Source organism: Saimiri boliviensis, chromosome 1, assembly GCF_048565385.1.
Source record: "Saimiri boliviensis isolate mSaiBol1 chromosome 1, mSaiBol1.pri, whole genome shotgun sequence".
In the NCBI taxonomy this organism is placed as follows: Eukaryota; Metazoa; Chordata; class Mammalia; order Primates; family Cebidae; genus Saimiri; species Saimiri boliviensis.
Window position 1 is genome coordinate 67,193,035 of NC_133449.1, and position 17,159 is coordinate 67,210,193.

The window sequence follows — 17,159 nt, forward strand, 5'->3', positions numbered from 1 at the left end:
GGGGACCTACATTTAATATCTTTCAGTCCATATATATTTTTTTTCATTGCTTTGAGAAATAAGTGGCTGTTAACCTTCCCAGAGAAATTAACTTTAATAGAAAAGCAGACTTAAGCTAGAAGAGTTGTAAGAATTGGCCAATGCGAGTGAGAGTTTTCAAGGGTTTCTAAATACCCAGCTAAGACCAAATGGTACCTTTTGTGCAAGGTAGACAGCCAAGCACCTTGAGCACAAAGACTTCTTTATAACAGTTGCTCACAAAGACATAGTCCTTATTATATGCTGGATTCTGTTCTCTATGCTTTCTATGTGTTAACTGATTCTTACAAGCCTAAGATGAAGGCATAATTATCCCGGTTTCACAGATGGGAAAACCGAGTCACAGAAAGTATAATTAGGCTGCCATAACAAATACCATAGACTGGGTGGCTTAACAACAGAAATTTATTTCTCATAGTTCTATAGGCTGGAAAGTCCAAGATTATGGTCTGGCATTGTTTGGTTTCTGATAAGGGCTCTCTTCCTGGCTTGCAGATGTCTGCCTTGCCACTGTGTCCTCATATGGCAGAGATAGGTAACTTCAGTTCCCCTTCTTCTTATAAGGCACCAATCCTATTGGATTAGAGCTCCACCCTTATCTCATGTAATCTTAATACCTCCTAAAGACCCTATCTCTAAATACAGCCTCATTGGGGGTTAGGCTCTCAATAGATGAATTTTGGGTGAACATATTCTGTCCATAGCATTCTGCCCTTAGCCTTTCCCCCAAATTCATTTTCTTATCACATGCAAAATGTATGCATTCCACCCCAACAGCCCCCAGAATCTAAATTCATTCTCACATTAAAGTACAAAGTCTCATGTAAATATCTAAATCAGCTATGGGTGAGACTTAAGCTATGATTCCTATCTTTCTCCAGCTGTGAACCTCTGAAACCAGACAAGTTATGTGCATCCCAAACACAATGGTGAGACAGGTGTAGGATTGACATTCCTATTCCAAAAATGAAAAACAGGAAACAAAGGGTTGATGGGCCCTAAGCAAGTCCAAAACCTATTGTGACAAATTTCATTATATCTTAAGCCTGAAGAATAAATCCTCTTTGCTTCGATACAGTGTCATCCTCGTGGCTGGGAAGAGTGACCTGCCTTTGGAAACTGAGGAGGAACTCAGCTCTCGTCCTGCCCACCCCCTTGCTCTCACACTGAGTGGTAGCCCTGATCTCTGAATTACCACTGAAGTCATTTCTTTCCTTTGCTTAAATAATAGTGCATCTTTGCAGCCAAATAGTGATATGGTCTAGTCCTATACAATCTGAGAAGGCTGACAGCCTGCCTTCATTCTTTTCCACTTTCTCCATCCCCGTTCTTTCCAACTGTCAGTGTCTTTTGGTATAATAACATCTGTTTTCCTGGCTTCAGCTGAGATGGGTAATTAAGTATATGAGTCACACTCACGATCAGTTTATCAAATGGTTGCTCAGCCACACCCTTAGTGTTCTTTTCAGAGTAAGCTTTCTCAATTTTTGTAATATAGATAGGTTAAGAATTTTTCCAAGTTCCCAAGTTCTGGTTCCTTTTTTTTTTTTTTTTTTTTTTTTTCTGGAGACAGAATGTCACTCTGTTGCCCAGGCTGGAGTGCAGTGGCATGATCTCAGCTCACCGCAACCTCCACCACCTAGGTTCAAGCAATTCTCCTGCCTCAGTCTCCCAAGTAGCTGGAACTACAGGCACGTGCCACCATGCCTGGCTAATTTTTTTGTATTTTTAGTAGAGATAGGGTTTCATCATATTTAGCCAGGATGGTCTTGATCTCTTGACCTCGTGATCTGCCTGCCTAGGCCTACAAAAGTGCTGAAATTACAGGCATGAACCACCATACCTGGCCTTTTTTTTTTTTCACTTTTGAGATGGAGTCTCGCATGGTTACTCAGGCTGGACTGCAATGGCGCAATCTTGGCTCACTGCAACCTCCGCCTGCTGGGCTCACTCAATTCTCTTGCCTCAGCCTCCCAAGTAGCTGTGATTATAGGCACATACCACCACACCTGGCTAATTTTTCATATTTTTAGTAGGGATGGGGTTTCACTATGTTGGCCAGACTGGTCTCAAACTCCTAACCTTGTGATCCACCCTCCTCGGCCTCCCAAAGTGCTGGGATTATAGGTGTGAGCTACCATGCTGAGCCTTTTTTTTCTTTTTTTTAAGACAGAATTTCTGTCACCCAGGCTGGAGTACAGTGGCACAATCTTGGCTGTCTGCAACCTCCCTCTTGGGTTCAAGCAATTCTCATGTCTCAGCCTCCCAAATAGCTGGGATTATAGACATGCACCACCACTCTCAGCTAATTTTTGTATTTTTAGTACAGAAAGGGTCTCATGTCAGCCATGCTGGTCTTGAACCTCTGGCCTCAAGTGATCTGTCTGCCTCAGCCTCCCAAAGTGCTGGGATTACAGGTGTGATCCACTGCACCTGGTCTCTGATTCCTTTTTGCTTTCCATTTCTTCTTCAGTTTATCTCACATCTCCCACATTTTACTATAAGCAGTAAGGAGGACCCACATTTCACCTTTAATACTTTGTTTAGAAATTGCTTCTGCTAAATATTTAATTGTATCACTTGCAAGTTCTACCTTCCCAAAAGCGCTAGAATGTAATTCAGCCAGGTTGTTTGCCACTGTATAGCAAGATCACTTTTTTTTTTTTTTTTTCCAAGATGGAGTATCACTCTGTCGCCCAGGCTGGAGTGCAATGGCACAATCTCAGTTAACTGCAACCTCCGCCTCCCAGGTTCAAGTGATTCTCCTGCCTCAGCCTTATTCCTGCCAGCATTCTGTTCATGATTACCTATGAGTTCTCTAAGAAGATGAATGCTTCTCTCCAGCTCTCTTTTCTTTCTGAATGCTTACCGGAATTATCTTTAACATCCATAGTCCTACCAACAGTCCCTTTATGGCAATCTAGGCTTTTTCTAGCATAAACGTTGAAATGCTTCCATTTTCTATCAATTACCCAGTTCCAAAGCCACTTCTAGAATGTTAGGTATTTCTTATAGCAACATCCCACTCTTGGTACCAAAATCTGCATTGGTGGTCTCCAGAGAAAAAGAACCAACAGGAGATTATGTATTTATTGTAAGAAATTGGCTCATGCATTTATGGAAGCTGAGAAGTACCAAGATCTGCAGTGAGCAAGTTGGAGATTCAGGAGAGCCAATGGGAGGGTTGCAGCTTGAGTCCAAAGGCCTGAAAACCAGGAGAGCCAATGGTTTAAGTTGCAGACCACAAGCCACCCACAGTAGGGAGGACAATCTGCCTTACTTGGTCTGCTGAGTCAAATGTTAACCTCACTCTGAAATACCCTCACAGATACTCTGGGATGTTTGATCACAGCCTTTTTCCTTCCCGCCCCTCCGCCACCACAAAGAGTAGTTTTGTTTGCTTGTCTACTGGGCTTTGGGTTCCTTGTCTTCATCGGGGGAATGGTGTAAACGAACAGAAGGAAGGAGAATAGAAGGGGAGGCTAGCTGTATTAGTTTGTCCTCATGCTGCTAACTAACAAAGATGTACCCAAGACTGGGTAATTTATAAAGGAAAAGAGGTTTAATGGACTCACAGTTCCACATGGCCTGGGAGGCCTCACAAACATGGTGGAAGATGAAGGAAGAGCAATGGGATGTTTTACATGGTAGTAGGTGAGAGAAAAGAGAACGAAGCAAAACGGGAAACCCTTTATAAAACCATCAGATCTCATGAGACTTATTCACTACCACGAGAACAGCACTGGGGAAACCACCCATGTGATTCAATTATCTCCCACTGGGTCTCTCCCGCAACAAGTGGGAATTATGGGAGCTATCATTCAAGATGAGAGTTGGGTGGGGACACAGCCACACCACATCACCATCTTTATTAGAGAGGAAAGAGAGCTATGTACAAAAGAAAAGCTCTGGAAAGTAGGAGAAGGGTTAGGAACTCCTAGGACAACTTCCACTGGTGTAGGACTACACTGAACAAAGATGACAAGAGAATTTCCCCTGCTCCCTCTCCTTTCCATCTATTCAATGACTTTCAGAACTTTTCAAGGCATTGGCAGTGGGATTCTTTCTTTTGAATGTGGCATTGTATAGAACTGGGTCTCCAGGTAAGGATGATGAAGCCCTTACTGATGTGAGTTGTATATACCCTAAGTGGAATTCCTGAGAATCAGAATGAGAACTATCCGCTGATCTAGCTGCCTGAGAGGCATTGGGTAGAAAGAGAATCATGGTACCAGGAACAAACCTGTGGGTCTATCTGAGGCATCAGCTCCAAGTTTCAAGACATACTCTAAAAGCTTTAGCAACTTCTAAGAGTAACAACTCCAGAATAATAAGTCCTGCTGTGCAAGTGGTGATCATTAAAAAAAAAAATTCTTGTGGATTCCTAAGGGCTGGTAGAAGGAACTAGTGCACTTAACATCGGGGGCCGTGAGGGCCTCCCCTAGAGGGACTTACATGTTAGCAGGGCTCAACATGGTTCTACCCACAGCTCTCTGGGTCTGGGCCTATGTGAAGGTGGGAACTGGAGTCTGGGACCTCTCTGTCTCTGGGACCACTCTGATTATTTCCTGGTGTGGCCAGGGTTACACTGGTTGTCTCAGTGAGTAATAAGACCATAAGTGCTTTCGCTTGGTGTCCTATTTTGTCTACATGACAACCTTGGTGTAGTTGGAGGACATACTAGTTTTCTGGGGCTCCCATAATAAAGCATCCCCAATGGTGATGGTAAACAACAGAAATGTCTTACAGTTCCAGAGCCTCAAAGTTTGAGATCAAGGTGTGGGCAGATGTGATTCCTTCCTGCATTGTAGATGGCCACCTTCTTGCTGTGTCCTCATATGGTCATCCCTTTATGCCAGTTTGTGTCCAAATTTTTCATAAGGACATCATACTGGATTAGGGCCCACACATATGACATCATTTTACCTTAATTACTTTTTTTAAAGGACTTAAGTCCAAATATAGTTACATTGTGAGGCACTGTGGGGCTAGAACTTCAACACATAAATTTGAGGGGGGATGCAATTCAGCCCATAACAGAGGACAAGTGCTGTTACCCTCACTTTATAGCTGGGAAGAGAGAATAAGGGGTCAGGGTCTTTCCTATGTCCACATACTCCCTGGGACTGAGACTGGAGCCCTAGTCCCTGGACTCCCAATTCAGTTCTCTTTCCAGAGCAGCATCAACCGTAGACTGGGTGAACTTTCATATATTGGGTATCTTCAGGATGTTGAGACTTAGGATTTATCAGTGGTTTTCCTTTGAAAGCACTGTCTTCCCTTCCCTGCCCCATCTTAAAGTGGGTTCTCCTAAAAGTAGATCATGATTTGGTTGTAAGTTGGGAGGCAAGCCAGGGAAGCACCTGTAGGGCAGTGGGAAAGGCACATAGGGAAGAAAAGCCCATAAAAGACACGTGAGTGAGAAGGTAGATTACTGCTGTGGGGCTCAAGCCTGCTGAGGCTCTCTGAGAGACAATGGAAAACAGTGTGGTGGTCTCCCAACCCTCAGGGATGAGCGAGCCAGCCTCTTTATCCACAGACTCCTAATGGTCATTGGTTGAGGGCTGATCCCAGAGGTGTTAATTTCTCCAGTATTTCCAGAATGCTCTAGAAAAGGCCATTGATAAGTATGCCTGGGCCTATAGAATGCTAAGTCTCCATGTTATTTATCTATTGCTGTGTAACCAATTAAAACAAACTAAGCAACATAAAACAACACATTATCTCATGGTTTCTGTGGGTAGGAGTCGAGTCTGGGTATGACTTAACTGAGTCTTCTGCTTCAGTGTCTCTCACAGGCAGAAATCAAGGTGTCAGCCAGGGCTAGGTTCTCAGTGGAAGGCTTACCTGGGGAAAGATCTGCCTCTAAACTTATGTGATGTTAGTGGAATTCATTTCCTCTAGGACTTTTTTGGACTGAGGGTCTCAGTCTCCAGCTGGCTATTGGCTGGATGTCACCCTCAGTTCCTTGCCATGTAGACCTTCCAAACAAGGCTACTAATGAAAGCTTGCAGGTCAAGAAGCCAACTGAGAGAGTCTGCTAGTAAGACAAAGAATCTTATGTAATATAATCACAGAAGTGAACATCCCATTACCTTTGCCTTATCCTGTTGGTTAGAAGTGAGCCACAGTCTTGCCGGCACCTAAGGGGAAGGTAATATACAGGGCATGGATACCAGGAGGTTGGGCTCACTGGGGCACTGCCAGTGTCTGTTGCATTGCCAGCTTCTCTCTCTACTAGTTATTCTTGGCTAGAAACATTTTCTCATTCTTGGAAGATGAGAAATTTTTACTGCAAATCAGTCAGAAAACCTAATTTTAAACTCTCTGGCCTTTGGGGGTTAGCCAGCTGTGATTTTCCTGGGTCTGATGTGGGGGTCTCTTGTGTTTTTCTGGCCCTAGTTAAGGGCTAGGCATCTTGGGCTTGTGGCAGTGGGAGCTCTGTAGTCTTGCAGTCTTCCAGTGACAGTTGGAGCTAACTACAACTGTGGTTCCTTTTCCTGGATTTCGAAGTGAATTTGAAATTCAGTGAGAATTTCCGGAACCTAAATTAATTCATATAGGCTATGAATGTGGGAATTAATGAAGTTTTGTTTTCTGTCTAACATTTGGACAATTCCTAAAGTCCCAGGATGGCACCATCTTTTCAGTATGCTAGTATCAGATGGACCCTGGGAGAAGCTGGACGTACACACATATATATATATATATATATATATATATATATATATATATATATATATATCTCCTGTGATGCTGTGATGACTAGAGAAGCAGAATCATTCTTTTTGGGGGGAAAGGAAAATGTATTAGCCTTATCAGCCTGTCAGTGTCTTGTACCAGTTCTGCTTTAAAAAGTTTATTTTCAGCTGCCTCTAATCCTAGCACTTTGGGAGCGGAGATGGGTGGATCACCTGAGGTCAGGAGTTCAAGACCAGCCTGGCCAACATGCTGAAACCCCATCTCTACTAAAAACACAAAAATTAGCCATGGTGTATGGTGCATGCCTGTAATCCCAGCTACTCGGGAGGCTGAGGCAGGAGAATCGCTTGAACCCTGGGGGCAGAGGTTGCAGTGAGCTGAGATCATGCCATTGTACTCCAGCCTGGGTGACAGAATGAGACTCCGTCTCAAAAGAAAAAAAAAATGTTTATTTTCTTGTCCCCTCTGGAGGGCCATGCAGGGTAGAGGTTAGGGCCCACAAACTCTGGAGCCACAGCATTTGAGTTTGAGTCTTGGCTCAGCCACCTACTAGCTGTGCGACCTAGGGCAAGTGACTTAACATCTCTGTGCTTCAGTCTCTTCATCTATAAAATGGGGATGATAATAGTACCACTCTCACACAGTTCTTGTAAGGATTATATGAAAATGCATATAAAGCCCTCAGAACAGTGCCAGGAACCAACAAGGGTTTGCTAGGATTACTGTGAGAGAAAAAAATAACACACCGGGAAGAGAAATTTTGGGGGATGGAAATGACTGGGGAGACTTATGAAACCTGCTATTTCTAACAAAAATTCTCCATTCTCCTTGGGGGTTCTGTTAAGATGTAGAGCCCACTTTACCTGTAACTTCTGGGCTCTGGAGAAGGGGTTCCCTGCTTCTCAGATCTCATCACCCATTGGTACCAGTATAACCATGGCTGCCAGGAGTGTCTCAATAAACACATCACTTCCTGGCTTCCTTGACCAGACAGACCTAGGTCCTGGGGTGGGAAAGGGAAGGGGTTTCATCTTGTGTGGCTGAGCTTGTTGTATTTCTTCTAGCAGGTGTTGACGGAAGAATTGGGAGAGGGCTTATGGACTCAGCGATTCTGAATGAGAATGAGTGAGAAGCTCTGAGTGTGGAAAGAGGATGCAGGGACCAGGTGTGCATGTATGTTTCTTGTAAGGGAAGGGGGGCTGGAGCAGGAAGACAAATTTATCCTGGCATCTGAAACAGAATGCCTGGCAGTTGTTTTAGGGTTGTCATGGCATTCTCCTTTTTTCTAAATCAGTAGTATCTCTCAGAGTGGTGTTCCCAAAGCATTAGTGTGCAAAAGAATCGCTAGGGCTGCTTGTTAAAATTACCAAACCCTGAGCCCACCTCCCCAGATTCTGGTTCCACAGCAGCCCTGTGGTGGGGACCAGTGACTTTTGTGGGGGTGTCTGAGGGCTGTGGTGCCCCAGAACCTGGAAGGGCAAAGGGACCACGATCAGGTTTCAGATCAGTGGCCAGAGGCTTTTCTGGAAGCTGTACGTTTCACAAGCACATTTTCAAAAGCCCTTGGAGAGAATGTTGATTGAGGGGAGTTTCGGGGACTAGTCGAGATAATGGGGGTGAAAAGTCCAGAGCTACCTCTTAACACCCCTACTCTCTGAGGGCCAGGCCTTGAAAGTTTTGGAAATGGGAGGTGCCTTAGGCACACCATGATTTTACAGAGGAAGACGACGAGGCCCAGAGAGGTTAAGTGTGTTGATCAAGGTGTGTTCTGGTTCCCTATCTAGTTCCCCACTCACGACACACCTGTTCCTTCTGAGGCGGGAGACGGGACGAAAAGGGGTGAGAGGAGGATGCAGTGAGCGTGGGAGAGAGGAGGATGCAGTGAGCGTGGGAGAGAGGAGGATGCAGTGAGCGTGGGAGAGCGTTGTGCTCACAGCCCCCAAGGGCAGGGCCACAACAAAATTTTTGTCCTAGTTGAAAAGGGAGTGCGAATCAGGACTGGGAGAATTTTGGTTTGGAATTCAGTCAAACAGTTGCTATTAAAATAACTTATAGGACTATCTTCCGAAAGCTAGATGTCCTTTCCAGACGAAAATAAATACTCCTAGTGTAAGACTTCTTCTTTCTTCCTTCCATGGAGGATACATTCCCTCAAGGGAGCTCTGCTTCAGATTTTCTCCCTAGTAACAGACTCCCCTACTTAGCTCTGGCCGTCGCGGGCAGTGAGCGGTGCGAAGCCGGGGGTTGAAGTGGGCTGGAAGCTTGGCGGGGGGGTCTGCGGCGGCGCGGGAGGGGGCGCTACCTGGAGCTGGGCGCTGCGGGGTGGGACCGCTGCGAGGCGGTGGGGGGCGCTGCGGGGCGGGGCCGCTGCGAGGCGGTGGGGGCTGCTGCAGGGCGGGGCCGCTGCGGGGCGGTGGGGGGCGCTGCGGGCGGGGGCACTGCAGCACCGCGGCCCTCGGGCGGCCGGCGCGGCCCGCTGGAGGGGGCGCTGTGGGCACCGCGCAGCGGCCTTTTGTCAGCGCGCAGGGCCGGGAGAGCTCTCATTTCCTCCTAGCCTCGTGCGGGAAATGGCTTTAATTCTGACGGCAGGGTTGTGAGGGACGAGCGGGAAGCCGAGCCTTTTGTCAAGGAGCTGCGGCGTCCGTGGCGCGTCATCCCCGCCGCCGCGGAGCCGCTGCACTGCCGTGGGATCTCCCGGCAGCTCTGACGAGCGCGGGCTGCAGCATGGGCAGAAAACGCTGCTCTGCAGATTAGCTAGGTGGATTTTTTAAAGCGCACCCCCCCAACCCCATAAAATCACAAAACCAACCCGCAGTGGCAGACCGGAGATGGCTAAGATGCTGCGCAGGAGGTAAGGTCTGGGGAGCGGGCCTGGTGGGCTGCCTGGGGTCGCTGGTCTCCTGGCGCGAAGACCCTGGCGTCCCTCGGCGGGGCGGGAGCCGCTTGGCCCAGGTGGGGCGCGTCTGTTGCAGAGCGCGTCTGCGCTGCAGCCCTGGCCGGCGGCCGTGTGTTTTGCGCCTCAAGGTTTCTGGTGATGATGTAGCGTCGGAGGCGCTTCGGAAATCGGGGTTGCCAGTGCTGGCCCCTGCTTAGGAATGGTGGGACCCTCGCCCGGAGCGCAACGACTGACAGGTGGGGCTTTCTTTCGGGTCCGAAAGGAGGGGCGGCAATCCTCCCCTCTCCTCGCCGGGCGGGGCCGCCCCTCCCCTCCCCTCCCCTCCCTTCCCTTCCCTTCCAGCTTGGCCGCCGCCTTCCGCGGGAGCCTTGCTGAGCGGGCTTGGCGGGGCTGGGCGCGTCCCCCGGGGCCTCGCGATCGCCGGCAGCGCAGCACTCAGCCGCAGGGGCGGGCCGAGCAGGTGCGGCGTCGGCAGCCGCCCACCTTGAGATCCCGGCAACAGGCACGTGAGCGGGCCTCGTGGGTTTGGATTTTATGAGGCTCCACCACTTTGGAGGGAAAAAAATCCCACTGTCCCCGAGGGGGTCTTGCCAGTCTCTTCCTCTCCTATCTTCCATCTTCCCTCCCCTCCCTTTCTGCAGCCGGGGCGGAGGCCATCCCCGGTCCCGGAGGCGGGAGTCGGTGTCTGCTTGTTTTGAAATCACAACCAAAGCCTACTTGGTGTTGTGGGGAAGGGAGGGAGGGGCAGACTGCTTTAGGATGCAGATCAGGCTCTCGGGTCTGGCCTATTGTCTTTCCTTTTCTCTTCCTTCCTTTTCTCACCCCTCATCTCCCTCTCCTGCCCAAAAATAAAAATAGAAAATAGGAAATAACAATAGAGAATTTTAAAAAAGCAAGCTCCCGCCCATATCCTATCGAATTCTTTTAAAAACTGTCATTTATCTCTGCTACGCGATTATTACCCATCTGTTTCCTTAAACCCACTCTTCCCTCTTGCCGTTTGTCATCTAAGATTCAACTGACTCAGGTGAGCTTTATCAATAATAGAAATCAAATCTCAGTTTCCTAAATGCGCATTTCATGCTTTCTGAGTAACCCAAAAGGAGTGGTTAGTCTGGCATCCTGGAGGAAGCAAGGGATTGGAGAAAGTGCAAGCAACTGTTTTCACATCTAGTTTGTGGATCTAGCTGGGATTCCTGAGATGCTTAACTTGTACAGTGAGGGGTGTTCTCATTAATGGGATTTGAAAGTTATGTTCTGTTTTAAGAGAAAAATAGCTAGTTAGCATTTGAAGTGAAAGTGCTTTAAATGAATCTGATCAAAGAAGAGAATGATGACATTACAGGCTTGCAGGTAATACCTCCATTAGCATATAAATAATATGTTAGAGACTAAAAAGGGTGGGGTTAGACCATTTAATATTTTTACTTTATAATATTCTGCCTTAATTGTGTGATGTGATCAAAGTTTTCTCTGTAGAGGCTTTTCTCCTATAGATCCTGATCTTGCCCAGCCCCCCTCCCCCACTCCTCCCTGCATAGGGCACAAGAGCAAAGTTTTCATTATTAGTATGATGTCAACACATTTTGAAAAACCACTAAAGGTAAATTATTCTTTGATCCAAAATCCGTAAGAATTTTTTAGTAAGCCCTATGTTCTTTCTTGTCCACCAAATTGCCTAGCCTTATTAGAAATATGGTTGTCATATACAAACGTACAACAATACCTGACTTGAGATGCTGTGGTTTCTAGGTTTGGATTTAATTTGTTTTAAATATTAGTATAGTGATGGAATTAGCAAATCTCAGCTATTCTTAAGGTTTACAGATGAGCAAATGTGTTTGCTGGCAATGGGTTTAGTGTTACGATTTTAAATACATATAAAAAAGGCTTTGGTAGATATATTTATTTATTACCACCTGTTCCACAAAAGGATTTAAGACAGTTTACAGGGATTCATAAATATGGCAAGGCAGCCTAACTTGGAAGTAGATGGGAAAAAAGAAAATTGAAACTAAGGGTGGAGTCATAAAATGGTCTTAAGAATGAGGCTGATACAGAAACACGAGCATAAGACCTTCTGCATTGGCTATGGGCAGGAAACAAATCCAGCTCTCAAATTCCTTATGGCATAAACAAAAAAGAAATTGACCAGCCCATGGCTTATATGTTTTATTTATTTGTTAACTCATTCACACAGTTCTTCACTCGACAAACATTCAGTGAGGACTTACTACGTGCTAGGTTCTGCGAGAGGTCTGGGAACAAAGGGAGAAAGCAGATAGATGTGGTCTCTGCCCTGATGGGCACTTAAAGACAAATGCAAGAAATGGACATTCATCAAGAAATCTCGGCCAGGTGAGGTGGCTCACACCTATATTCCAGCACTTTGGGAAGCCGAGGTGGGCGGATCATGAGGTCAGGAGATCGAGACCATTCTGACTAACACGATGAAACCCCATCTGTACTAAAAATAGAAAAAATTAGCTGGGTGTCATAGCACGCCCCTGTAGTCACAACTATTCGGGAGGCTGAGGCAGGAGAATAGCTTGAACCTGGGAGACGGAGGTTGCAGTGAGCTGAGATTGCGACACTGCACTCAAGCCTGGATAACAGAGTGAGACAATGTCTCAAAAAAAAAAAAATCTCTCAGATGAATATATAATTATAAATTGTAATAACAGCTGTGTGGGAAAAACACAAAATGTTACATGGCCAGAACATAAAAACACAACAATTCTTTTTTATTTTTTATGTTTTATATTTTTTGAAACACCATCTTACTCTGTCACCCAGGCTGGAATGCAGTGGCATGATCTTGGCTCACTGCAACCTCTGCCTCCTGGGTTCAAGTGATTCTTATGCCTAGCCTCCCCAGTAGCTGGGACTACAGCCACGTGCCACCACATCCAGCTAATTTTTGTGTTTTTAGTAGAGACAGCGTTTCGCCATGTTGGCCAGGCTGGTCTTAAACTCCTGGCCTCAAATGATCCGCCCGCCTCTGCCTATCAAAGTGCTAGGATAGGCAGAGGCTCCCGGCCAACTGCTCCCAGCCAACAGTTCTTGATTCCGAGACCACAAAGGAACTTTTTCCTGATATGACAGTGTTTGAAATGATGCCTCCAATCACCTCCTTGTCAGACACAAGGCCAAGTTTCATAGGGTTGTTTTTTACAGTGGCCCTCAGTGTGAGCTAATGATATCATGTCACAGGTCTCTCAGCCCCCTGGGGTTCTGAAGATAATATGTATTTTGAAGGATTCTCTAACATTAGTGGTTTTATTCCAGTGATAATCTTTTGCTTTTTTGAGGAGTCTTGCTCTGTCACCCAGACTGTTTTGAGTTGGCATTTCACTCTGTTGCCCAGGCTGGAATGCAGTTGCATGATCATAGTTCACTGCAGCCTGGACCTCCTGGGCTCAAGCGATCCTCCTGCCTCTCCCTCCTGAGTAGCTGTGACTACAGGCATGAGCCACCATGCCTAACCTATTCCAGTGATAATCATAAATAATTAGCAACAAAAATATGTTCTGGATCATCTTGATGGGATGCTGGAGTCTGTGTTTGCCTTTCTATCTTTCCATTTGAGCCAGGGGCAGGCCTGGTGGCTCCAGCCACAGCCGGGGTAAAGGGATGGGGAGTTTGAATAGCAGAGAGAGTCCACACAGGGCACACACAGCTTGCCAACTCCAAAAGTACAGCTCCTGGTGATCACTGCTCTACTGGCAGGGACTGAAGATTTCATGCCAGTTCTACCTTTTTATGGATCAGATTTGCAGCAAATTATTAGCAACAGATATAGTAAAAACAAAACAAAAAAGTCGCTGTTGTGGATTTGAACAATATTTGAATTAGATCTTCATTTAATGCATATTTAGTAACTCCCCAATAGGTACCCTACATCTAAGAAAATAAGACAGGGCCGGGCACAGTGGCTCACACCTGTAATCCCAGCACTTTGGGAGGCCGAGGTAGGTGGATCACTTGAGGTCAGGAGTTCCAGACCAGCCTGAGCAACATGGTAAAACCCTGTCTCTACTGAAAATACAAAAATTTGTTGGGTGTGGTGGTGGCACACGTAATCCCAGCTACTCAGGAGGCTCAAGGAGGGGAATCACTTGAACACTGGAGGCAGAGGTTGCAGTGAGCTGAGATCGGACCACTGCACTCCAGCCTGGATGACAGAGCGAGACTCTGTCTCAAAAAAAAAAAAAAGAGATGAGTAATTTGTTCTGATGGTTAAGTGACCTCAGACTTTCTGACTTCAAAAATTATTTTTCTACCTACTAACTGTGAGACTTTAGGCAAATTACTCAACCCCTCTGCTGCTCAGTTTCTTATGATAACATGGGAATAAATATATGGCACTGCTTTCATGGTGATATAAGAATTAATGAGTTGTTACATGTGAAAGACTTATCTATTGCAATAAATTTTATTAATTTGATATTTTAAAGTTGATAGTTGTATTTATTTGTACATTGTTTTGACATTTTAATAATATAGAAGCTATAAAGCATAGGTGTTTAGAACTGGTATTTATGAGTATATATATTTAAGTTACATTTTAATAAAAGTGACTTAGGTCAACCATGAGGTCTATGAGAAATTTTTTCCTCCAAAAGGGATTTTAATATAGTTTAAGCTTTGGAACTCTGTACAGGGGCACACATAGATTCTTGGATAGAAATTTGAATCTTTAGAAAAGATTGCAGCCACAATATTTGCCTCCATATACCTTGGCTATTTGCCTCCATATACCTTGGCTACTATAGTTTTAGCCTGAAATAATTTTAAACCAGTAATACGGAAAACTGCCTGTCTTCAACAACAGCCACCAGCAAATCTTCCAAACACAAAGAGGACCCATGAAATGGCAAGCTTCTGGTAAAGATTTCATCCTGGTCTGTCTTCCAAGATAAACTACCTAGGAAAGCTTTGCCAATGTTACTGAAAGAGGTGAAGAGAAAGTGTATCCTCTGTAGAGTGTCAACTTCAGTTTATAGATTCAAATAAGTTTATTGATTATATTACTCAAAGTTATTTTAAACTTTTCTTTGTACCTAAGTGGTTCTGTCAAAGAATAAAAGAGATGTTAGCCTCAAATGATATTTTTGACTGCTTTTCTTTTACTATGTCCTTAGCATGTCCATATACCTTTAAATCCATATTTATATCGTATGTACAGGTTTATTGATATATTTATTTGATACATAATATATGTAATTATATACTATAAACATATATTTGTGTATATTTAATATATTTTTACATAGTTATATTTGATGCTGTATCACTTAGGGCCCTGATTGCCCAGGACTGATGGGTTTTCTGGGATGAGGGATTTTCAGTGCTAAAGCTAGAACAGTGCCCGGCAAATGGGGATGATGGGTCATCCTCTGTGACACAAACGTTGTGACCCTTGACTCTCCATTGCAGAGTGAATCTTCCATATTTCTAAACCTTCTTTGTCTCATTGTATTTTTATTTTTATCCTAAATTTTACTGTGTGGTAAGAAACCTGGTCCTGCCTTCTTTCTGTTTCCATTTCCCTGGCATGATGCTCATCCTCTTTCTTCTTAAGCTTTCTTCTTTAATGTCATTTTTATCTATTTTAAGCATCATAATTGGATTTTTAATGCAATTGTGACCAAATTTACATTTATTATATGTGATACAGTAACAGATCTTCTAAAAGTTTATTTTACATTAAAAAAAAATCCTATTTCTTACCCCCTTTCTTAATTTAAATGTACTGTAAGATTCCCTTATTCTTTAAAGGGAAGTTGTCTCTCCATTTTTTCTACTAGTCTTTATTGACATTAAAAATATAGTGGTTTTTCATAATAATGAGAGATTTAATATACTTTAATTTTTTTTTTTTTTTCTGTCATCCTGCTCACTGCAATCTCTGCCTCCTGGGTTGAAGCGATTCTTGTGCCTCAGCCTTCCAAGTAGTTGGGATTACAGGCATCTGCCACCACACCCAGCTAATTTTGTGTTTTTAGTAGAGACAGAGTCTCACCATGTTGGCCAGGTTAGTCTCGAAATCCTGACCTCAGGTGATCTGCCTGCCTTGGCCTCCCAAAGTGCAGGGATTACAGGTGTGAGCCACTGTGCCCAGCTTTAATTTCTTTCATGTTGCCCATCTACTTCCATTAACTTTTTGATGTAAAAACATCTTGGCTTAGGCCAGGCGTGGTGGCTCACACCTGTAATCCCAGCGCTTTGGGAGGCTGAGGCGGGTGGATCACAAGGTCAGGAGTTTGAGACAAGCCTAGCTTGGCCGATACGGTAAAATCCCACCTCTACTAAAAATACAAAAATTAGCTGGACATGGTTGTGCGCATCTGTAGTCCCAGCTACTTGGGAATCTGAGTCAGGAGAATTGCTTGAACCTGGGAGGTGGAGGTTGCAGTGAGCCGAGATCGCACCACTGCACTCCAGCCTGGCAACAAAGTGAGACTCCTTCTCAAAAAAAAAAAAAAAAAAAATCTGGGCTTTTAGATCCAGATTATTGTCTTTTTTCTTTTTTTTAAATCAATGTATGCTTTTGTTTTCCGGAATTATTTTTGACATTTATATTATGTTTTCTAACCATACTAACAGCTGCTATTTAGACTGAGAGTTAGGTAGGTTACAACACTCAGTCCATTTCCTAGGCTCAATATTCATTTTTACTTATTTCTTGATTAGCTGGAATCTTTTTCAGGGAGGGTAATATATTCTGGTGGTTCTTGCTTGCCTAAGAACTTCTTTATGTTGCCCTCTCACAAAATGTTACTCTTTTGGGGCATATACTTCTTCATCATAATCTTTTTACATAAAAACTCCAATTATTCTTTTGTCTTCTGGCATTTTGTATGATGGAAGATAAGTTTGTTGCCAACTTTATCAAAATAACTGTATGAAAGTCCACGAAATTTTGTTTCTTTTCCTTGTAATGAGTACTTTATAAAACATAACACAGATATAGAAAAAGGCGTCATACAAACATTCAGTTTAGCAAAATATTATAAAGTGAATGCCCGTGCGAACACCATGCAGGTCAAGAAGCAGGACACCGCCAACTCCCAGAGCCCAGTGCACCCTTGGACCACACCCTCCTTCCCCTGGAGGTAACCACTCACCTTCCTTTTATGGTAACCATTTTCTTGCTTTCTTTGATAATTTTGTAATCTAAATTTGCATCCCCAAACAAGCCTTGTTTCTCTTAAACTTTAAAAAAATCAGAACTGTACCATTTGTATCTTATTCGATGTTTTAACATCTCCATGGTGACAACTTTCATGCTTCAAAAAATATATATCGAATTTATTCCAAGAGATTTGGAGCCCTGCTTTGCTTGGTGCTCTAAAACTTACTTTGATTACTGGGGAATCCAGCACAGCCAAGAAGGAAGTGATTTGTGGAAGACAGTGGTCAGTTTTAGACAAGATGAGTTTGAGGCGGGGGTAGTAGAGAGGCAGATATATATGTGTGTCTGGGCTGGGACCTGAGATCCGGGTTGCAGGTACAGGGT

The 17,159-nt window shown here is 44.5% G+C and overlaps 1 protein-coding gene across 2 annotated transcripts in view; it reads left to right on the plus strand.

The window, feature by feature from the left end:
* The first annotated feature begins 9,157 nt into the window (after nt 1–9,157).
* ADD2 (adducin 2) overlaps nt 9,158–17,159 on the plus strand; it is a 114,250-nt gene continuing 106,248 nt past the window's right edge. Inside the window, exon 1 of one of the 2 annotated variants that reach the window (XM_003922645.3) lies at nt 9,158–9,592. The gene's annotated coding sequence lies outside the window, so the exon portion shown is untranslated. Of the gene's footprint in view, nt 9,593–9,733; nt 9,874–17,159 lie in introns of those variants that run through there. The other variant, XM_039475035.2, reaches the window with a different exon arrangement.